General features: G+C 37.9%; 2 long non-coding RNA genes across 2 annotated transcripts in view; one reads left to right on the top strand and one right to left on the bottom strand.

Moving 5' to 3' along the window:
- LOC111773977 (uncharacterized) overlaps positions 1 to 18,836 on the top strand; it is a 141,619-nt gene that overhangs the window by 41,095 nt on the left and 81,688 nt on the right. The window lies entirely within an intron of this gene.
- LOC138923552 (uncharacterized) lies at positions 1,055 to 10,144 on the bottom strand. The gene is made up of 2 exons (XR_011437285.1): positions 9,658 to 10,144; positions 1,055 to 1,561 (listed from the first exon to the last, which is right to left on the bottom strand). It is a non-coding gene; the product is annotated as an uncharacterized lncRNA (long non-coding RNA).

Here is an 18,836-nt window from a genome sequence, read left to right as displayed (position 1 = left end):
GATTTAATTATATTCATGATTTGAGCTAGAATTAAGGCTAAGGATTACTAATCTTTTGAGGACAGCCTATGTTCTTAATCTGCTGAAAAAGAACTCATAGTTAATGTGCACTAGATGAGAATTGCATTTTAGAGAAAGAACTTTAGGAAAACTTATTTAGAGAGGAAATACATGAAATTGACTATTATGGGTGCCTTCCTGAACAAACATGATTGCAAAGATTACTCGCTGATTAACCTTTGCATATTAAATAGACCTAACTGGAATTTGAAAGTCATAAGCCTGTTTCATTTATATTGCTTTGGAAAACATTTTGACCTAATTAGGTAGTTGAATCATAAGCCTTAAGGCAGGAACTTTAGAGGTGCAAAAAAAGAGAAGTCACGTTCATTGTGCTTCCTGGGTATGTTGATTGAATGGGTCTGCTTTATTGCTGTTACACAGTAGCCATTCGATACACTGGCTCTGTTAATTCATAAAACAAACAAACAAAAATGAGTGTCTAAGTTTCAGAATACTTGTCACATAATTCCACAACAATTTAAGGAGGCAGGTATTATTAATAGAGAAGTTACGTTTTACCTAATGTTACAGAGCTGGTAAATAGTCAAACTCAGATTGGGATCTATGACTGACTAACTGTAAAGCCTAAGTTCATGTTAAAGGATAATTTTTTAACAAATATAAAATGAACAAGTCAAAGATTTTACTTAACTCATTAGATAAATGAGAGAACTGGTAAGATATTATAACCAGTTCAAAAGAGTATCCAAAGAACAGACATGATTATAGATCAGGAATGTTGAAATGAATTTGCAAATGGACACAAAACTGGCTGCTTCCACAGTGGAGGAGGGAAGTCTTTGAACTTCCACTGGACAGAATTTATTTGCATATCTATAGAGGAGAATTCTTTTGTACTGCTATCGGTTATCTACAATTTACAGTGTTGTAAAATAGTTCAAAGGCAATGAAAGACTCAGAGTCCCCATAGAATGAAATAACCTAGAAGAATGTGCTTTAAACAATGCATATATACTAGCAAGGAGCCCTGTTCGTGAAGAGAATAAACTTTACCTTTATTACAGAAAGTTTGTGAGCTTCTTAAAATAGAGACGTTCTAATATATATTTTATAGCTCTCAAAGCAGGGCTTAATAAACACACGTTGATGTTGATGATTAATTGCCAGCCTTTGGAGCTGTGTTTTTGTTTTGTTTTGTTTTCAAGAATAACTGGTATTTAGACTTCAAAATTATGTTTACATCACACAATTCTTGACTTCCAAATCAGGATCTCAAATTTAGTAGCATTTTCAGAATGTTACTTAGGGTCAAGGCATAAATCAGTACTTGAGTCTTGAGCTATGACAACAGTACAGCTAGCTATGCTTATCAAAGACAGCATTCAAAATCTGAGAGTTTAGCCCTATCTAATAGATGCAATGGGTGTAATGAACTCATGTTCTGTTCTTCTTGAGGTAATGTAGAACATTTCCTTCTTATAAATCCTTTGAGTGGTAGTTGTCTCAAATCGGCCGTTCATCATCTCTTCTCTTTCTCCTCAAAAAAAAAGGAAAGAATTGGAAGACTATGGATATACCCAGCAATAATCAATAAAGTTATCCCTGAGTTTTAAGACTATGATTAATGTGTTTATGTGTATGTGTGTGTGTGTGTTTCAATACAAGTTTGTTTACAAAAACAAGTGGCAGGGCCAGATTTGGCTTTCGGGCTGTAATTTCCCGACTCCTGATTTAGGGCGTGGGCTCTGGAGTCAGTCTGCTGGGTCAAATTCAGGTTCTGTTCCTTACTGCTTGTATGACCCTGGGTGTATTACAAAACAACTCTGTGCCTTACATTTGTTCGCTCTGTAACAGGGATAGCAGTATGTATCCGAGGTTGTCGGGAAGATCCCTGCACAGTGGTCAGAACACTGTCTGGCACACAGTAAGTGCTCAGTGAATGTTAGCCCTTACTATATGTATTCAACTGGACCCTTTTGAAGGAGTATCACATCACTTAGCTGATTGAATCTTCACTGATCTAGTCAGATAAGTTGGGCAAGGATGATGATTAACCCCATGGGTTGTCCAAGTTGATTGCTTTTTTTCATTTTATTTCATTTTTATTTATCAATAGATATAAAATTTTTCTACAGAGATCACATAACATCTTTGTAATAATACTTTAAAATATTTTAAAAAGAAATTAGAGAAGTACAAAATTAAAGTTGATGCTACAGAAGAAAACTAATGAAAATCTATTTTCCAGCTACTAAATCAGACTAAGCCTTTTGGAAGAGTGAGTATGGAAAAGAAAACTCCTTGGTGCTTCTAAGTTTTCAGTGTTCATGTGCTGGTTTTTTGTTGGTTGTGGGGTTTTTTTGTTTGTTTTTTTAAAGACTGGCACCTGAGTTGACATCTGTTGCCAATCTTTTTTTTTTTTCCTTCTTCTTCTCCCCAAAGCCCCCCATACATAGTTGTATATTCTAGTTGTGAGTGCCTCTGGCTGTACTATGTGGGATGCCTCCTCTGCATGGCCTAATGAGCGTTGCCAGGATCCGAACCAGCAAAACCCTGAGCCACCGAAGCAGAGCGCACGAACTTAACCACTCAGCCACGGGGCCGGCCCCTGTTGGCTTGTGTTTTATTTCTTGTCTATTTCTCTTCCTCTGACTTCCCAAAGGAGCAAGACTAGTGCTGAGAGTCTAACATAAGTGGAAATACAGAATCTTTACACCCCTCCTACTGTGAGCTACCTAATGGACAGTTGGAGTGTTTTCAGGAACATACTCCATGTCCAAATTTCCAAATATTTGGCCATGAAATGAGGAGGATGACCACAAATATCTTTATAAAAGCAAACTCTGTGCAGTCACTACATTTCCAAACTGGTGCCAGATTCAGGAAACTGCACATTGTTATTATTTAATCCAGCTGAAGTTTCCCCTAATAGAAGCGGTTAGCCCTAGCTACAGCTGGCTAATTACAAGCTCTATGTAGATTATTTTTCTCTCATTCGAACTGTTTTGGAATCCTCAGCCCAATATGGAATCAGTAATAACTCTGACTTCCTGCAAACATGCCTGAGTATTTCAACTTCTAAAACCTGAGAGAAATAGAAAGAGGAGGGGAAGTTTGCAAATTCTAAAGTCGAACTCTAATTTGCATGATAGAGGACTTATATGGTTGAGGGAGGTGATACAGAGATACTGGACTCCAAAATTAGAGCTTCAGAATGCCATGCTTTCCATCTTTGGTCCAGTCAAGTAGTCACAAATGAGAAAGAATGTTAATTACCGTATAACCATAGGAGTTGGGGGGAAGAACAAAGAATGGTTTAAATTCTACGGTACTATAATAATAGCAACAAAAGAATCTTTTGCATTCTGCAGTGGTTTGTGCTTTTTGAAACAATTCCAAAGGATCTATTATTTGACCTACAAAGTAGAAGTAAAAGTGAGGTAGCAAAGGAGATATTCTTTTATTTTGATAAAAGGAAAACATAGAGTGAGAGGTTAGTAAGTGACAGAGACCAGAGAGAAACCAGAATTCCTGACTCCAAATCTAAGGTTCTCTCCATTAAAGCTAATTCCCCTCAGCAATGCTGCCACCAGCATATCCACACAGTGCACTGTCTAATTAGAGCCAGGTGGCTCATGAAGCCCCTTCAGTTCCATCTGGGTTAATGTAGGGAATGGAGGAGAAGCAGTTCCTTTCCTTGTTTATTTTAAGGGGGAGTGGTAAGTTTTGATTATCAAAGAAAATCAGAGTCACGTCTTTCTTTACCATAAAAAGTCAATCTCCTAACATAAGTACATTAGTGCTCCTGGGACATTAGTAGCATGCCACAGCTGCTCAAATCAAATCATTAAAAAAGAAAAAATAAATGCACAAAACTCCAGTGTACAAATAAACCTATAAACCCCATTGAGAAATAAGATCATTTCCTTAGGGATCTTCATGGACCGAAGATGAGGTTTCCTCACTTATGTTTATGTAACAGGCATTCCAAGCAACTTAAGAGGCAAATGTCACTAAGGCTATCCATGAAGTTTCCAGGTTTCACTGAGCACTAGAACATGGGTGTTTAGTGCTCTGTTTCAAAGCCATCTGCCTGAGTTCAAACTCCAGCTCTGCTGCATAGTAGCCAGGTGACGTTAGGCAAATTGTTGACCCTCTCTAAACCTTAGGGCTTTGGTGCTTTCCTAAGTGTCATAAGTGGGAATAACAACATAACCTTCTATATAGGGCTATGATAGGATCAAATGAGATAAAGCTCATGCTCCCATGCTGTACGTAAAAACATTCAATGCTTAGTATCCAGGAGATACTAATTTGAGTGCCTCCTAAATAAAATTTGAAGCTTAGAATTTTATATAGGTCAGAGGCATTCTGTTACTGCAGAGGAGTTTAGGTATAATTTAATCCACAAATATCAGATGAGAACCCACTATGTGTTAGGAAATAAGAAATAAACCCTCACTGAGCCTAGTCTCTGTACCATAAAAGCTTGAAAATTTCCTAGCTCTAATGTATAGGACACAATATGAGAGGTATAACCAGACTTTATAGGGTATATTGCTAAATGAGTGGTGTTTACCAATGTTTCTCAAAACTGAGTCATTAACCTCTATAGTCCACAGACGTATTATTATAGAAGGTCCCTATGTGATTTTTTTGGTCAATTTTTATGAAAAATCTTCAAAAATTAATTAATATAATCATGGGGACTAGCTCGGTGGCATAGTGGTGAAGTTCACGTGCTCCGTTTGGTGGCTCGGGGTTTGCGGGTTCAGATCCTGGGTGTGGACCTATGCACCACACATCAGGCCATGCTTTGGTGGCATCCTACATACAAAATAAAGGAAGATTGGCACAGATGTTAGCTCAGGGCCAATCCTTCCTCACCAAAAAAAAAAAAAAAAAGCAACCCAAACCAAAAATTTAAAAATTAATTAATATAATCATATTTTGGATCATTTTGGAGATAACATATAACTGAGTACTGCCACCACATTTCAGTGCCAAAGTTTACATTTGTAATTGTGATTATGATTGTGTGGAGTCCAAGTTGTATTGCTTTTATTTGTTCTTACTCATCAAGAGTTAACAAATAAATGAAGCATTGAAGCCAATTAAAATGCAGATTGATTTCAGAAGGCTATATAAATAAATAGAAAAAGTGGAAGAAGAATTTGAGTTATCACATGGAACAAGGTAAAGGTAATAATAGGCATGCTCATCTCAAAACAACATAGCATGTTATAGTGGCTCATGTATTCGTGATAAAGATAAAAGAACATGTCACATCAAACTGATGCTGCTAATTTGTTAATGTTATTATATTTTGTTTGTATTTAATTTTTAAACGTATTTTGGTCCCCTTGTTCTGTAAGTGCCATAAACTAAGCATTATATATTCATTCTATGGCCTTTCTAAATTCACTTCTTGGTTCTCAGAGGGTTTTTTGTAGATTCTTTAGGACTTTCTACATAGATAAGCATGTCTTCTGCAAATAGTTTTATTTCTTCCATCCTCATATGAATGCCTTTATTTCTTTTTCTTGCCATATTGTGTTGGCTAGGACTTACAGTACAATGTTGAATAGGAGTGATGAATTTCATTTTGATGGGAGTTGACTTTTATTCTTGGCATGAGTTTGTCTTTCCTTGCCTATCTGTAGGTTCTTAGCCAGCACCACTATTTGCAGGCTTATACACTGTTTGATCCCCTGATCAAATAACGTTGTATAGACTAACAGACTTATTTTAAAACAAAAGAGATGCAGCAATGGGCACATGACAATGAGATAAACTAGTCCTGTCTTATGCTGTACCACCCTGGAGGTTCCTGCCTGAAAGAGTGATACAGCTACCTGTTATGGTGCAGCTTGGAACTGATACTCAACAAGGATGGGACTCCTCCAAGAATCCAGTGTATGCTCTAAATCAATGACTGTTATATAGTGCTGTGTCTTTAATTGGTAAAATACATGAGTCCAGGAACCAAGAAATAGAAACAGGAAGGGACCTGATTACCTGACTCCCATCACTCCTAGTGACCTATTTGGGAAAGGTTGGCTTACCATTCCCACAACTCTGGGTTCTGCAGGTTTTTAGGGGGAATGACAAGAGTCTGATTGAACTCCATCTTCTAAGGCTCTTTCATTCAAGAGACCAGTTGGCAAGAAAAGTAATTACCATCCTGTCAGGGATATTGACACTATTCAGGGCTATGTTACACTTAGAAGAAACACTATAATACAAGAAGACTTTTAGTCTAGAATTCCATATTTATTTGAGTTCAAATATGTTTTGAATCATATTTTTCACCTATTAGGTGCTTTCAATAGGATCAGAGGGTCTCTCTGCATATATCCAGACCTGTTAAGAACACAGCTACAAGATGTCAAACATTTATCTGCACATCTTGAGGAATTGGGAGGGAGGAAGAGTAGCAGAAAGCTTACCAAACCAGGGGTAGGGATGATTGGAGATGTTCAAGTTTATGTACAAATCTAAATTCTTCAATTGTTTATTAAGCAATATAATGATAAATACATGGAGGGAAACATATCAATAGGACAACAGTTTGTCTTCAGCATTAGCTACTCTTCACTTTTCTATCCTCATCTGTCTTGATCCACCTCCCCTAGCTGCCAAAGCCTGTCTTCCTAGAGAGAAGCCCATTTCCTGTTCTCTCTTACTTCATTTACTTGCTTTGTTTGTCTCTCCAACTTCAGGAGGGCATTTTCTTGTCCATCTATCTTTTTTGCAGTTTTATCCCTAGCATCTAGCACAGTGCCTGATACATAGAGGTTCGCTGTATTTACTAAACGAATGGATGACTCACCAATTGTAAAGCCATACAGTGGAATGCTATTCTATTAAAATTATGCTGTGGGTGGATAGTTATTTGTCGTATATTATTACTTTAAAAATAATCAAGTTACTAAGCAATATATACAGTATATTTTCATTTTGAAGAGTTTGTTCAAGAAGATTAATGAATAATAATGCTAGTTGTCTCTGTAACATGGAAATAAGAGTGATTATTCTTTTCTGATAGTTTTAACTGTATTTTATGCTTTCATCTGCAACAAACATATATTGCTTTTTTTTTAGCAAGGGTAAATTTATTTTTAATAATAATAATGATGACAAATATCTATTGAAGCTTATTCTTACAGATTTTTGTCCATGTGGACAGAACAAACAAAATCATTTTGTCTATGACTGAAAGTGAAGTAACATAATTTTGTCTATTGGGCTGTGGTTCTCAATTAGAGGCAATTTTGCCTCCTCAGGGGTCATTTGGCAATGTCTAGAGACATTTTTTATTATCATAATTAGGAAAAAGGGAGGGCAATGGCCACTGGCATTTAGTAGGAAGAGGCCAGAGATGCTGCTAAACGTCCTAGAATACACAGGAAAGCTCCCCACAACAAAGAATTATCTCATCCAAAATGTCAATTGGAGTGTCAAGTTTGAAAATCCTGAGCTAGAGTAATTAACATTTTCATGCTGGAGGTCTCTCTGAAGGTAAAATATAAGACTTTAGCATCAAGTTAGTGGAGGAAATATTTTTAGTCACCAAATATGTAACTGCTCACTCTGGTTGCAGACAAGTCATGCATTTATTCAAATTGGAGTTCATAAAAATATATTTTGAAGATATTCCTTTATTTTACAGCTGCATGAACATATGGTTTATTATAGAGAAGGGAGAGGCAGTATAAAAGAAACAGCTAAATAAAACATGATTACATTGGTTATTTTCGTTTGGTAGGTTCACAAAAAGGTAAATTATTGACATGATGGTAATCCCTTCAGGGCCATCATAATGCTCCCTAACCAAAAGCTCAGTTTTATCCATCAAATTTCCAAAAGAAGGTCCTGGCAGACAGGATTGCTGAACACTTCACACAGGAGGTTTCTTAATCTCACTGTCTAAAGATCTTTAAAATAAAAACTAGTTGGGGATTTGAACGTTATCTCTGAATTCAAGTGCATTTAATTTACTTATAAATCACATTTTTTTAAAGGGAAAGTACAAGATATGATCCAAAAGAGTCATAAGAACATGTTTGCACATTTAGTTGCTGTTTAACTGAATTAATTAATTTCTGTAATATGCCATTTTGGGCAAAAACAATAGCGTTGTAGAATCTTCCCAAGGGAGTTACTTCTCTCCATTCCCGCAGACTAGTAATTCCTCTGAACTAGATTATTGCAGAAGAGTCCTAACTGGCTTTTTAGTGTAGACATTGCTCATGAATCTAGGTTAACCTCTCTTAGTTCTCTCAATCGTAACATGAGGATAATACTTTTTCTGTAGGAGAATGGTGAGAATTAAATAAAATGGCATATACAAAGCACCTAAAATGGTGTTGAACACATAGTGGATGCTCAATAATAAGAATTTAAAACAAAGTAAAAATGTCCATGCTCATGAAGTGACACTTTTCACATACACAACCCCCCCAAACACCCATACTGCCATTTTTGTTTGCATAATAATATATTTATATACACCTGTTTCTGAAATCATGAGAATTTGCCAGAGTGCAAGCACAATAAGGTTCTAGCTCATGGGAGCCTGAAAATTACTTGTTCCAACCCCTTTCCGACCTTTTCCCTTTTCTGGAAGTAAATATATCTTGGACTAGTGCAAACTCCCATCTTGAGAAGAGATAATTTTTTTCTAAGTTGTTTGGTCTCTGGGTAGCAAGAGTAACTAAATGAATAAGAAAATAGCTTCCTTCCAGTCACTTCCAGAGACAATGGAAATGTACTGAAAGTGCTGAGTCTTAGACAACAATCTGTTAGTCAGAAAATAAAAACTGCTATTTATTGCATTTTATCTTTTTGTATTTACCCCTCACACCAACCCTAAAATAGCCATTATTTACACTATTTAATGGATGGGGAAGTTGAAGTTTAGAGAGATTGTGATTTGTTCAAGGTCACATGGCTGTAAACTACATGGTTTGAATTTAATTCTAGGTTTCTTTGACTTATTTGCAGACTGCTTCTCAGCAGCAGTATATTAAAGGGAACTAGATAAGCTAAAATCTATTTAATGTGTCCAGAAGTAATTGAGAGTTGAGAAGAAGTATAAAGTTTTGCCTTGAACCAAATAGAGTCCTTTGCTTTTTTAAAGAACTCAATATAGTTAACTGACTTATGAGCTCTCCTTTGTCATGGTAAATTTTCTTTTGCTTCACTTTTAAACACAAAGTATTGTTTTTCCCTAAATTTTCTCTCCTCAATGCTAATGATTCCCTCTTCAATGCTAATGTAGTTTTGTTTTATCCCAAAGGAAGGAAAGCATCACTTAAATGGATATAGACCAATAGCCTAAATCTAGATTTTATGTATGTTTGCTCAAATCCACATTCCCTGGCCTGGCCATAAATCTATTTCTTTCTTTTTCTCACTGGAATACCATATTCCTTGAAGTCAGTTATAAAGTTGATAATAAACACAGTTCATTGCTGGGATAAGCTACATGCTACTAAGGTATAATCAATATCTCAGTTGACACCAAACCTTAAAATACCTAACTAAACAGAGTGTGTAAATATTATGAAAAGAAATTGCTTCCTTACTTTCCCCTCCAATCATGAGAGTCATTTCTCCCATTTTGCTTACCTTGGCAGCAAGTCAAGACTGTCTTTCATTGCTATTCATTCTCTGTTGTATCTTCAATGTGTTTGAATAGTCATAGTTCTGTGCTCAGCTTTGTAGCTAGATGAAGTGATGAAAATAACTTTTACTTGAGTCCAATTTTCTCTGCATAAAAATAACTCTTTGAGTCTTCTGATGTAATAAATTATAGAAAACTTCAGGTAGGACTAGATCTAAAATTGGAGTCTGATTAGGGCCAGATGCTTCTAAATGGTATCAGAACCATCTTTTACATTGTATTCTTTCATCATAAACTTAGATGCTGTACAATAATTAATCTAATGGGTTCAGAGATTTGGAGATTTCTAGTTGATGACCAGTAGGATACTTATCATCTTACACAGTTACTCATGTTCAATAATTACTCTAGCTTCCAAATTTGAGAATTGTGGATCAAATTCTAAAGCTCTTTTCAGGCCAGCTGTTTGCAATTCTACTTACCTCAATTTCCATATCCAGATATATAACACAATAGGTCACAATGGAATTTGGAATTTGGAATTTGGGTCCTGGGCTTTTTAAAATCTTGTATCATAAACTTCTGTCATGAGGGAAGACTCTTCACTCAGCTTACTGGAGGCATTACATGGTACTAGAATTAATGTCAAAATCTATACCATGAAGCACTTTAACTTCGTCCAACAAAAACAACAATAGTAAATAACTTACACCTTCCTAGTGCTCTAATTTACAAATTAAATTTGGGATGACCAACTAAAATCTCTGCAAGTCTGGCCAGGTGACCTAAATGAGTGAAGCTAAGTGGGGACTAATATAAATGGGACAAGGCATGTGTGAGAGTTTATACACTGGAATATTTGATGCAATTCAGCAATATACAAGATAGCTCTTTTTTTTTTCTCTCACCCAGATCCAAAGCTATGAAATCTGAATGAGTAGCAAACTCCTCAATGGCTGGAAGGCCATCCATAAAAGTCCCTGGGAAGAGAGGCATGACCCCAAAGAGTTGAGTTGCCTTTATTCCCTACAACACCCCTCTGTGCACCAGGGACACTGGGCCAGCCTTCATTAGGAAAGTGCAAAAGAACTGGAACATTTCTTTGCTGAAGTACAAAGGCCCTTTGCCTCTTTTGTTGGCTCAGAAGCTTCAATCAGCCTCAGAGTTTCAAAGGTTCAACGAGCAGAGTTCCAACTGGGCTGGGATTGAGTAGTGCCCTGGGTACTGAGTAGGGAAGCAAGTGTCTCTGCCCACTCAGTAACCCCAGGCTGACAAGATCTCCCTACAAAGGTTGAAATACAATGTTTTATGATTTCAGCCATCACAAGAACAGCAGAGAACAGGGTGATGAAATACCACTTTACCCTTCACTTTCAAACAGCTATTTATTACTTGGCAACCTTTGAAAGAAGAACATAAACAACTGTTCTTAAGGGCTTACCAAAACCCGCTCTCTAGTATCATACATTCAGAGCAGGCAGCTTCCTTTGAAAGTTGAAAAAGATCCCAGCCATCCTAACTGGTAGTTAGAGAGTCAGTGTTGGACAGATAGATAAAGGCCGAGTTAAGTGAAATGGAAAGAGAAATGAACCATTAGAAAGGGGCATGGCAGTTCAGAAGAAAAGTCACAGAGGAAGGACTAGGGCGAGCAAGCTCCATTGTTTGTTATCCCCAGCCGTTAGCCAAGTCAGGGAGAAGATGGAGGATGATCAGCATACGAAGAACCCACTTATTGTCAGTTTTTGTTACACTCCATTATGCTTAAGAGACCAGATAAACTTTCTTTCCCCCTATGATGCTAAGAGGATGGCAATTATTTATAAAGGACAATTGCAGAGAGATGCCTTAGTGCCAGATATAATTCACTAACGTCCCTTGGCATGTTCCCATTACCCAATGCTCACTCACATAAATTAAACTACTAAATCGTTCCGTTAATTTTGTTAATCAATTCCACAAATATCTGTTATCTACTATATCTACTATGGGCAATCCCTTGCACAAGGCACTGGTGATATAAAGATAACTGAAATGTTAATTTTGTACCCAAGTAGGCCACAGTCTAGTGAATGAGACAAAATATTACAACAATAATGGTAGTATGGGAAACTAGAAAGAGCTCAGACTTCAGACCCAGACAGAACTGGATTTGAATCCTTGCCCTGCCACCTGTTAGCTAGCCTCGGTAGCCGAGCCTGTTTTCTCCCTTGTAAAATGGAGACAATCGTATATATAATGTAGGACACTTTTATGAACTAGGAATACCATTTGTCAAATAAAGTAGCATACAACAGGTGGACACTGGATGTGCTGAATACCCTGTGCTCGTCCCTCCGGATTGACACTCTACTTCTGTCAACCCTGTTCTGTCACCTAAGAGGCTCACCTTTATGGATTACATATGTGAATTATGTCTTCCTCTATTTGTTCTATGGCTTCTGGTTGAATTTAGTCAACTGGGGTCATTGGCAGTAGGTTGGAAGGCAAAGAAATGTGAGGTTGGGGTATGTTTTTCCCAGGCTCATTCCTTGTGGAGTTGTTGTGGCTCACTCTACCACAGGCTACAGCCTTCATAAGGTGAAGTACCTCCATCAGGTACTCTCTCTGAGTTGTACTAACTGCTCTTTCCCTTTGCTTCATCAGACTTAGGATGGTAACAACTTCTGATGCTGCTAACACCAGGGCACTATACTCTCCTTGTTGGTTCCTCCAAATTCTGCCTATACCTTTACTTTATTAAACTCTCCTCATATTGCCCAGTTGAAGTATGCCATCTGTTTCCTGATGAAACCCTGATAACTATAAGTGTCATTAGTGTGGCTAACAAGGTGCTCTGAGATCAGAGGAGGAATGAAAAAATAAAACCATACTGGAGGATGTCAGGGACATTTCTGGGAGGAGGCAGTATCTAAAGGACCACCTGAAAATGTATGGGAGTTAGCAGTGTGAAGAAAGCAGGAGAGAATATTCTACGCAGAGGAAGGCAATATGCAAAGGCTCACACGCAAGAAGGAATACAGCATTGTGGGGAGACTTCAAGTATCTCAGCTTAGCTAGAGTATAGTATAAGAGATGGGAAGATGACAGATGAAGCTGTGAAGTTGTGAAGTTGAACCACGTCACCAAAGTCTATGTATGACTTTTTCCTACAGACAATGAGATACTGTTAAAAGATTTTAACCGAGGTTATGATACGATCACATTGCATTTTTAAAAAGTAATATAGAGAAGGAATTAGAAGGGGGAAAGACTGGAGACAGAAGTATCAAGTAAGCAATACAGGTGAAAAAATAAGGTAGCAAAAAAATGGAAGTGTCAGGAGAAATGGAGAAAACAATGTGAATTTATCAGCTGTTAAGGAAGTAAGCTATATATGATTTAGTGAGCAATTAATGTAAGGATAAGGGAGAAAAAGAAGCCAAACATAGCCCTCACCATCAAGTTTGATTCTTATGTATAGTCCTGACTTTATCTTATATAAAACGAATTGTTCATCCTCAGAGGAACTTTGGAAGACAGGAAGGTTTTGGCTTGAGCAACTGGGTGACTCGTGATGCAATTGCTCTTCAGAAAGAGGCAAATTAAACTTTAAGCCAGTGGTGTGCTGGAGCTGCCTCACACAGGCTTATGAAAGTTGAATCAGTTGCACACATCTATTCCCAGCTGTGAGTTCAGTGACATCACATTGCTGGCTTGAAATTTGTTATGGTGGGAGTATTTACACCATAGAAATCATCAAATACTACCAATCAGGCTTTTGTCTCCCTTCCTCACAAAGAGCTGGTTAAACATTTCCCAGCCACCACTGGTTAAAGCCATTTAAAAAAAGGAGGGATACCTCTGGTAGTGATGGCAGAATTGAGGTGTGACTTGATTCAAAAAACCTGTGCCAAGAACTGATCATCAAACTTGAACTGGAGGGCAAATTCTAGGACCAGAATAAAGGCAGGTTAGAAGGTTCAGTGGGAGATCTATGAGGAGCCAGCTGAGGATGGATAAGTGCATTGGCACAGAGAAGAGAATCTGAAACATTTGAGGTGGCAGGTAATTGAGGTTGCTAATCAGTAATGAGAAATCAGGATAGTCTTTAGGCCATGAATCAGAGACCAGGAGCATCATAAGAATAGGACATAACTCAAACATTAAAGATGGGGAGAAAGTTATATCAAGGCAAAGCAAAAAACAGAAAGCCCTTAAAATGGTGGTATACCTTCTTGCCAGTTTTTATAAAGGAGGCCTTCCATTTTTATCCTGGAGACCCGCATTGGAATATGTCACCACCACCCCCCTCTACCCATCCAGCACCTTCCAAAGAGTAAGGGAGGTCAGAGTTTAGAGAGCTGTACATGTTGCAGATAGATATGAGATAAGGTTGTGTATATATACACCTGGTGGCTGGGTCTAGTCTTTGAGCCCATATTTCTATAGTCCAGAGAGTTTTGGGGCCAGTCATCAGGGAAGTAAAAATCCAAGAGGGGCCAAAGGGCAACTCCTCATTTCTCTTAAGTATGATGATCAGAACTGGCTAAATGATTTGCAGGGCCCAGTGCAAAATGAAATGGTGAGGCCCCTTGTTCAAAAAGTATTAAGAATTTTGAGCTGGCAACAGCCAAATAGTAAACCAAACATATGCTCATGAAGTTGGCCTGATGATGGGTCACTTTGGTGAAACTTGACCTAATTTCTTACCTTCCTCTATTTAGTCCAGATCCTGTCTTTCATTATTTATCCATACGTGAACTTTGGAAGAGAGTATGATATTGGCTCATTGGCTGATGGTCATAGATCTCTTAAGTTCAGACTCCCTGGAACCAGGAAAGTTAAGATTCAGAGAAACAGACGATTTCAATGATGCCTGACTAATGGAAAATCACATCAAATGGCAAAAGCTGTGAGAACAAGCATGATTGTTTCCAAGCATGATTAGTTGAATGGGCTAAATAATGTAACAAACAATGCAAAATTTCAGTGGGCACAGAAACAATAGGAGTTTCTTTCTTGCCCACATCACAGTCCAGTGAAGGCCAGTGGGGCTTTTGTTCCATACAGTCTGACACCAAAGGCCCTTCAGTCTTGTTGATCCACCTTCCTGTAGGGCCTCATAGTTGATTCCATTTAGTCAGTAGATGGAGAAAGAGAATAAGAATCATGTGTGGAAGGTCTATCACAGGCCAAGACTGGAAGTGGTACCTATCACTTCTACTCACATTTCTTTGGCCAGAACTCAATTATATGGCCACATCTATCCACAAAAGAGACCGAAAACTGTGACTCTGTGCCCATGAAGAAAAGAACATGAATATTGATGAACACCAGCAGTATTAGCCACATGAAGACTATTGGTGGTAGCTCAGGTCCACATGATCAAGAGCAGCTCTGAATTCTGTTTTACGGAATTCTGTTTAGGCTCTTTATTCCCGTGTTTGAGTTGGAAAGTTTAATATCACAGAGGCGGTGTTTTTCTCACTTTAGACAGTTGGCCAAAGCACTCTCTCATTCAGGTTGACTTGTACTCAGAGCTGCCCTGGGGAATGGAAAATTAGGTCCATTCCCACATACCACAGACTTGGGCTGCCTAGAGCTTCAGATGCTGTTAAGAAGGCCCTGCTGATGACCACCAAAACATGAAATGCAACTGACTTTCTTCCTTCCATGCTTCTCAGACTACATTTGAAAAAAAAAAGTTGCCTTTCAGAGATTTCCCTAGACCCTTTTAACCCAGTTCCATCTGGAAACAGATGCTAACTAACGGTAGGGGCCAGGACATTCCTAAGGAACTATCAGATCCACGACATACTGAGGAACAACATCTAGGACCTCATATCCCACCCAGCATTTCCTATTATACTACAGCTTCTTATTTATGAAATTCCTTTTTTATTTCAATTTCGTAATATGAATGAGTTGCTATGGTAGAACCCTAAGTGAATGAGTCTACGTACACAAGGAAATGATGCCTTATAAACTGAGGATTCTGAAACTATAACTGGAAGACCTTTTTGTGTTGCACTTATATTTCTGAAAGAGAAAATGTTTAAGTGAAGTTTTAGCTTTCATCAGAGATTGCCAACTTTCCTTTTGACTGTGGCAGACTGCACAGTTAATTGGGGCCTCTGATGACTAATGGGGAGGATTATCCCATCAAATCGTGGGATCTCTGGGTTTTGGAAAAATAAGGATCTGGCTGCAATCCAATTGCAAGAAAGAACTTAACCAGAAAGAGTATGCCAAAGGACGACAAACTTTCGCGTGTTATTTTATTCCCTTACTGAGAAATTCATTGTAGCCAGCTCACAACTCACGTTGATCTACGCGGCATTTCTGCCAAGTGGAATGGGTGGCTAGCACCCAGGACCACTCTAGAGGCAAGGTGAGCAGCATCTTCATGTTTTCATATTGTCCTTTTCATTGGGGGGAGACAAGGGGACAATTTGGAACATGTGGGAGGCTTCTACATGTGAGTCTTTCTAACTGCCATCCACAGATCAGGAAGTAATATTACCTAGATTATTATGACTCAGAAAGCAGCTGAGCCAGGAGCAGCTCCATATCGTGTATCTACAATGGCAACCAGTGTCCATCCATGGTCCAAGTAACATTTTTGTAAGCCTTTTGGCTTCTGTAATGAGAGATAGGACCCTAGCTCCCACTGAGTCTTGAAGAGGGTTCACATGCTGAGCAGCGAAAACTGATGAGTATTCACTAAGTAACTAGGAACAGAGGAGCAAAGGGAGAATGGGCAAAAGAATAGGGAATTAGACACATTGATACCTAATTAGGTCTAATTCACAATTTTTTGTAAGGAGAGCCCTGAGTTTATTCACTTATCGATTCAATAGGTATTTGTTAAGCGCATACTATGAACCAAGTACTATACCAGGCACTGAGAATATAATAGTAAGCAAGACTCCTTCATGGAGCATTATGAGTGTCATAATCTGTGTGTTAATTGCTATTATTGGTGCTATGAGAGTCCATAAGATGAGCAGCTCATGGAGATTTGAGAGATCAGATCAGGAAGTCCTTTCAGGAGGAAATAACTTTGAGTAAGTCACTTTTTTGAGCCTCTGTTTCTTCATCTTTAAACTGGGAATAATAATGCTAACACATAAGTTTGAGGTGAAGATTAAATGAGATGATGTGTATAAAGTTCTTGGCATAATTGCTGGACATAGTAAGCTCTGCAAAGATATAGCTGATACTATTATTTCTGTTATTAATATTACTTTTAAACTATTACTAGTATACTATTGCAACTGTTATTATTGCTTTTATAATTATTTGGGAGTTGAAGTATGGGTAGGTAAGAGCCAGGAGAAGGATGGAGATCATGCCAGACAGAGGAGCAGCATGTGTGAGGGGCTACAGGCTGGAGACATCATAGCTTGGGGTAATCAGACATTTAGTATGTATATGAAATATGTATAGCATACATGCTATAAAGTATGGTATAAAGTATATATATGGTATACATATATAGTATACACATATACTTATATATGTACATGTATATATGTGTATATATATAGTATAGATAGTATACATATATGGTATACATATAGTATGTATATAAAAGGTAAGTGGTAAGAAATGAGATGGAGACATAAATCATGTTCTGATTATGAAGAGTTTTATAAGTCAAGTCTAAAGGGGTGGATTTTTACCCCAAGAGCCACTTTAGGATATTACATAGTGGAGTAACACAATCACACACAAACATACTCTCATCCACTCCCAACACACACCACACTCATATCCATAATTTACAAATAATCATGTCATAATACAGCTAGGACTTACAGGTGATATAATTCAAGCCTTTTGCTTTAATGTTGAGGAAATTGAGTCCAAAATGGTAACATGATTTACCTAGAATAATAGAAGTAGTTACGACAAGTCTTGACTCCAAATACTTTGTTTTTTTCCGTCACACAACACTGCTTTCCTTAACACTCTTTGCATTGTTAGTGCTCTGCTGTTGGCTGAGCTGGAAAACTTTCAGGTTGAGAATACCCTAACTAAGCTGTTTCCCCTCTAAAAGTCTGTAAGAACCTATAGGAAATTTTGGCATTGACAAATTGCCTCTAAAAGCCAGACTCAAATTTTACAAAGTGGATTAAAGTGGGTCCTTGGGAATCCAATGGTTTAAGCTTTTAAGTGCTCAGAATCATCTCCACAAGGGTGTGGATCTGGGGCAAAATTTCACTGCATGACCACCCTCCAACCCCCACTTCCTTTCTTATATAGATAAAATATATATAAAGTGAACATAAACACCAGAGAGAAAATTGTCCCAAAGGAGCACCTTGCAGGTTTCAGGAGAAAATCCACTCCTCAAGTGGATTTGCCTTACTGTTGATCCTAGGTAGTTTTAGGGCTCGGTTGTGTATAATTTTTTTTGCTAGTCCATGGAGACAAATTCTTCGCTACCCGTAGATGATTTCCTCAATCACTGACTATCAGACTGCCAATTTGATGCATCCTACTCCCATCAACCTGCCCTTCCCTCACAAACAAACTGTTCAAAGGCTATCATCCTGATTTTCCATACGCTAAAAACAACTCTGAATGTACAGTAGTCCCACTTATCCACAGGGAATATGTTCCAAGACCCCCAGTAGATGGCCGAAACTAGGGATAGTACTGAACCCTATATATATTATGTTTTTTCCTATATATGCATACCAATGGTAAAGTTTAATTAATGTTAGGCACACTAAGAGATTAACAACAATAACTAATAATAAAATACAACAAGTATAACAATATACTGTAATAAAAGTTATGTGAATGTGGTCTCTCTCAAAATATCTTGTTGTACTGTACTCACTCCTGCTCTTGTAATGACATGAGATGATAAAATCCCAGTGTGATGAGATGAAGTGAGGTGAATGACATTGGCATTGAGGCATAGTGTTAGGCTGCTATTGACCTTCTGATGTAGCATCAGAATCAGAGGATCATCTGCTTTTGGACCATGGTTGAGCACAGGTAACTGAAACTCTGGAAGGCAAAACTGCAGATAAAGGGGACTGCTATACCACCAAGATGTCCCTGACTGGACATCTCCCTATAGAAATGCTTTTATTGAACTCCAATTTAGTATATTTTTTTAAATTGTGGGTTCATATGAGAAATGGTCAAAAGTATCCTCTGAAAAGCTGCTATTCAAGAGATTTCTTAT

Source organism: Equus caballus, chromosome 1 (genome assembly GCF_041296265.1).
Source record: "Equus caballus isolate H_3958 breed thoroughbred chromosome 1, TB-T2T, whole genome shotgun sequence".
NCBI lineage: Eukaryota > Metazoa > Chordata > Mammalia > Perissodactyla > Equidae > Equus > Equus caballus.
Note: the sequence above shows the minus strand (reverse complement) of the source record. Positions and strands in the feature narration are given on the sequence as shown.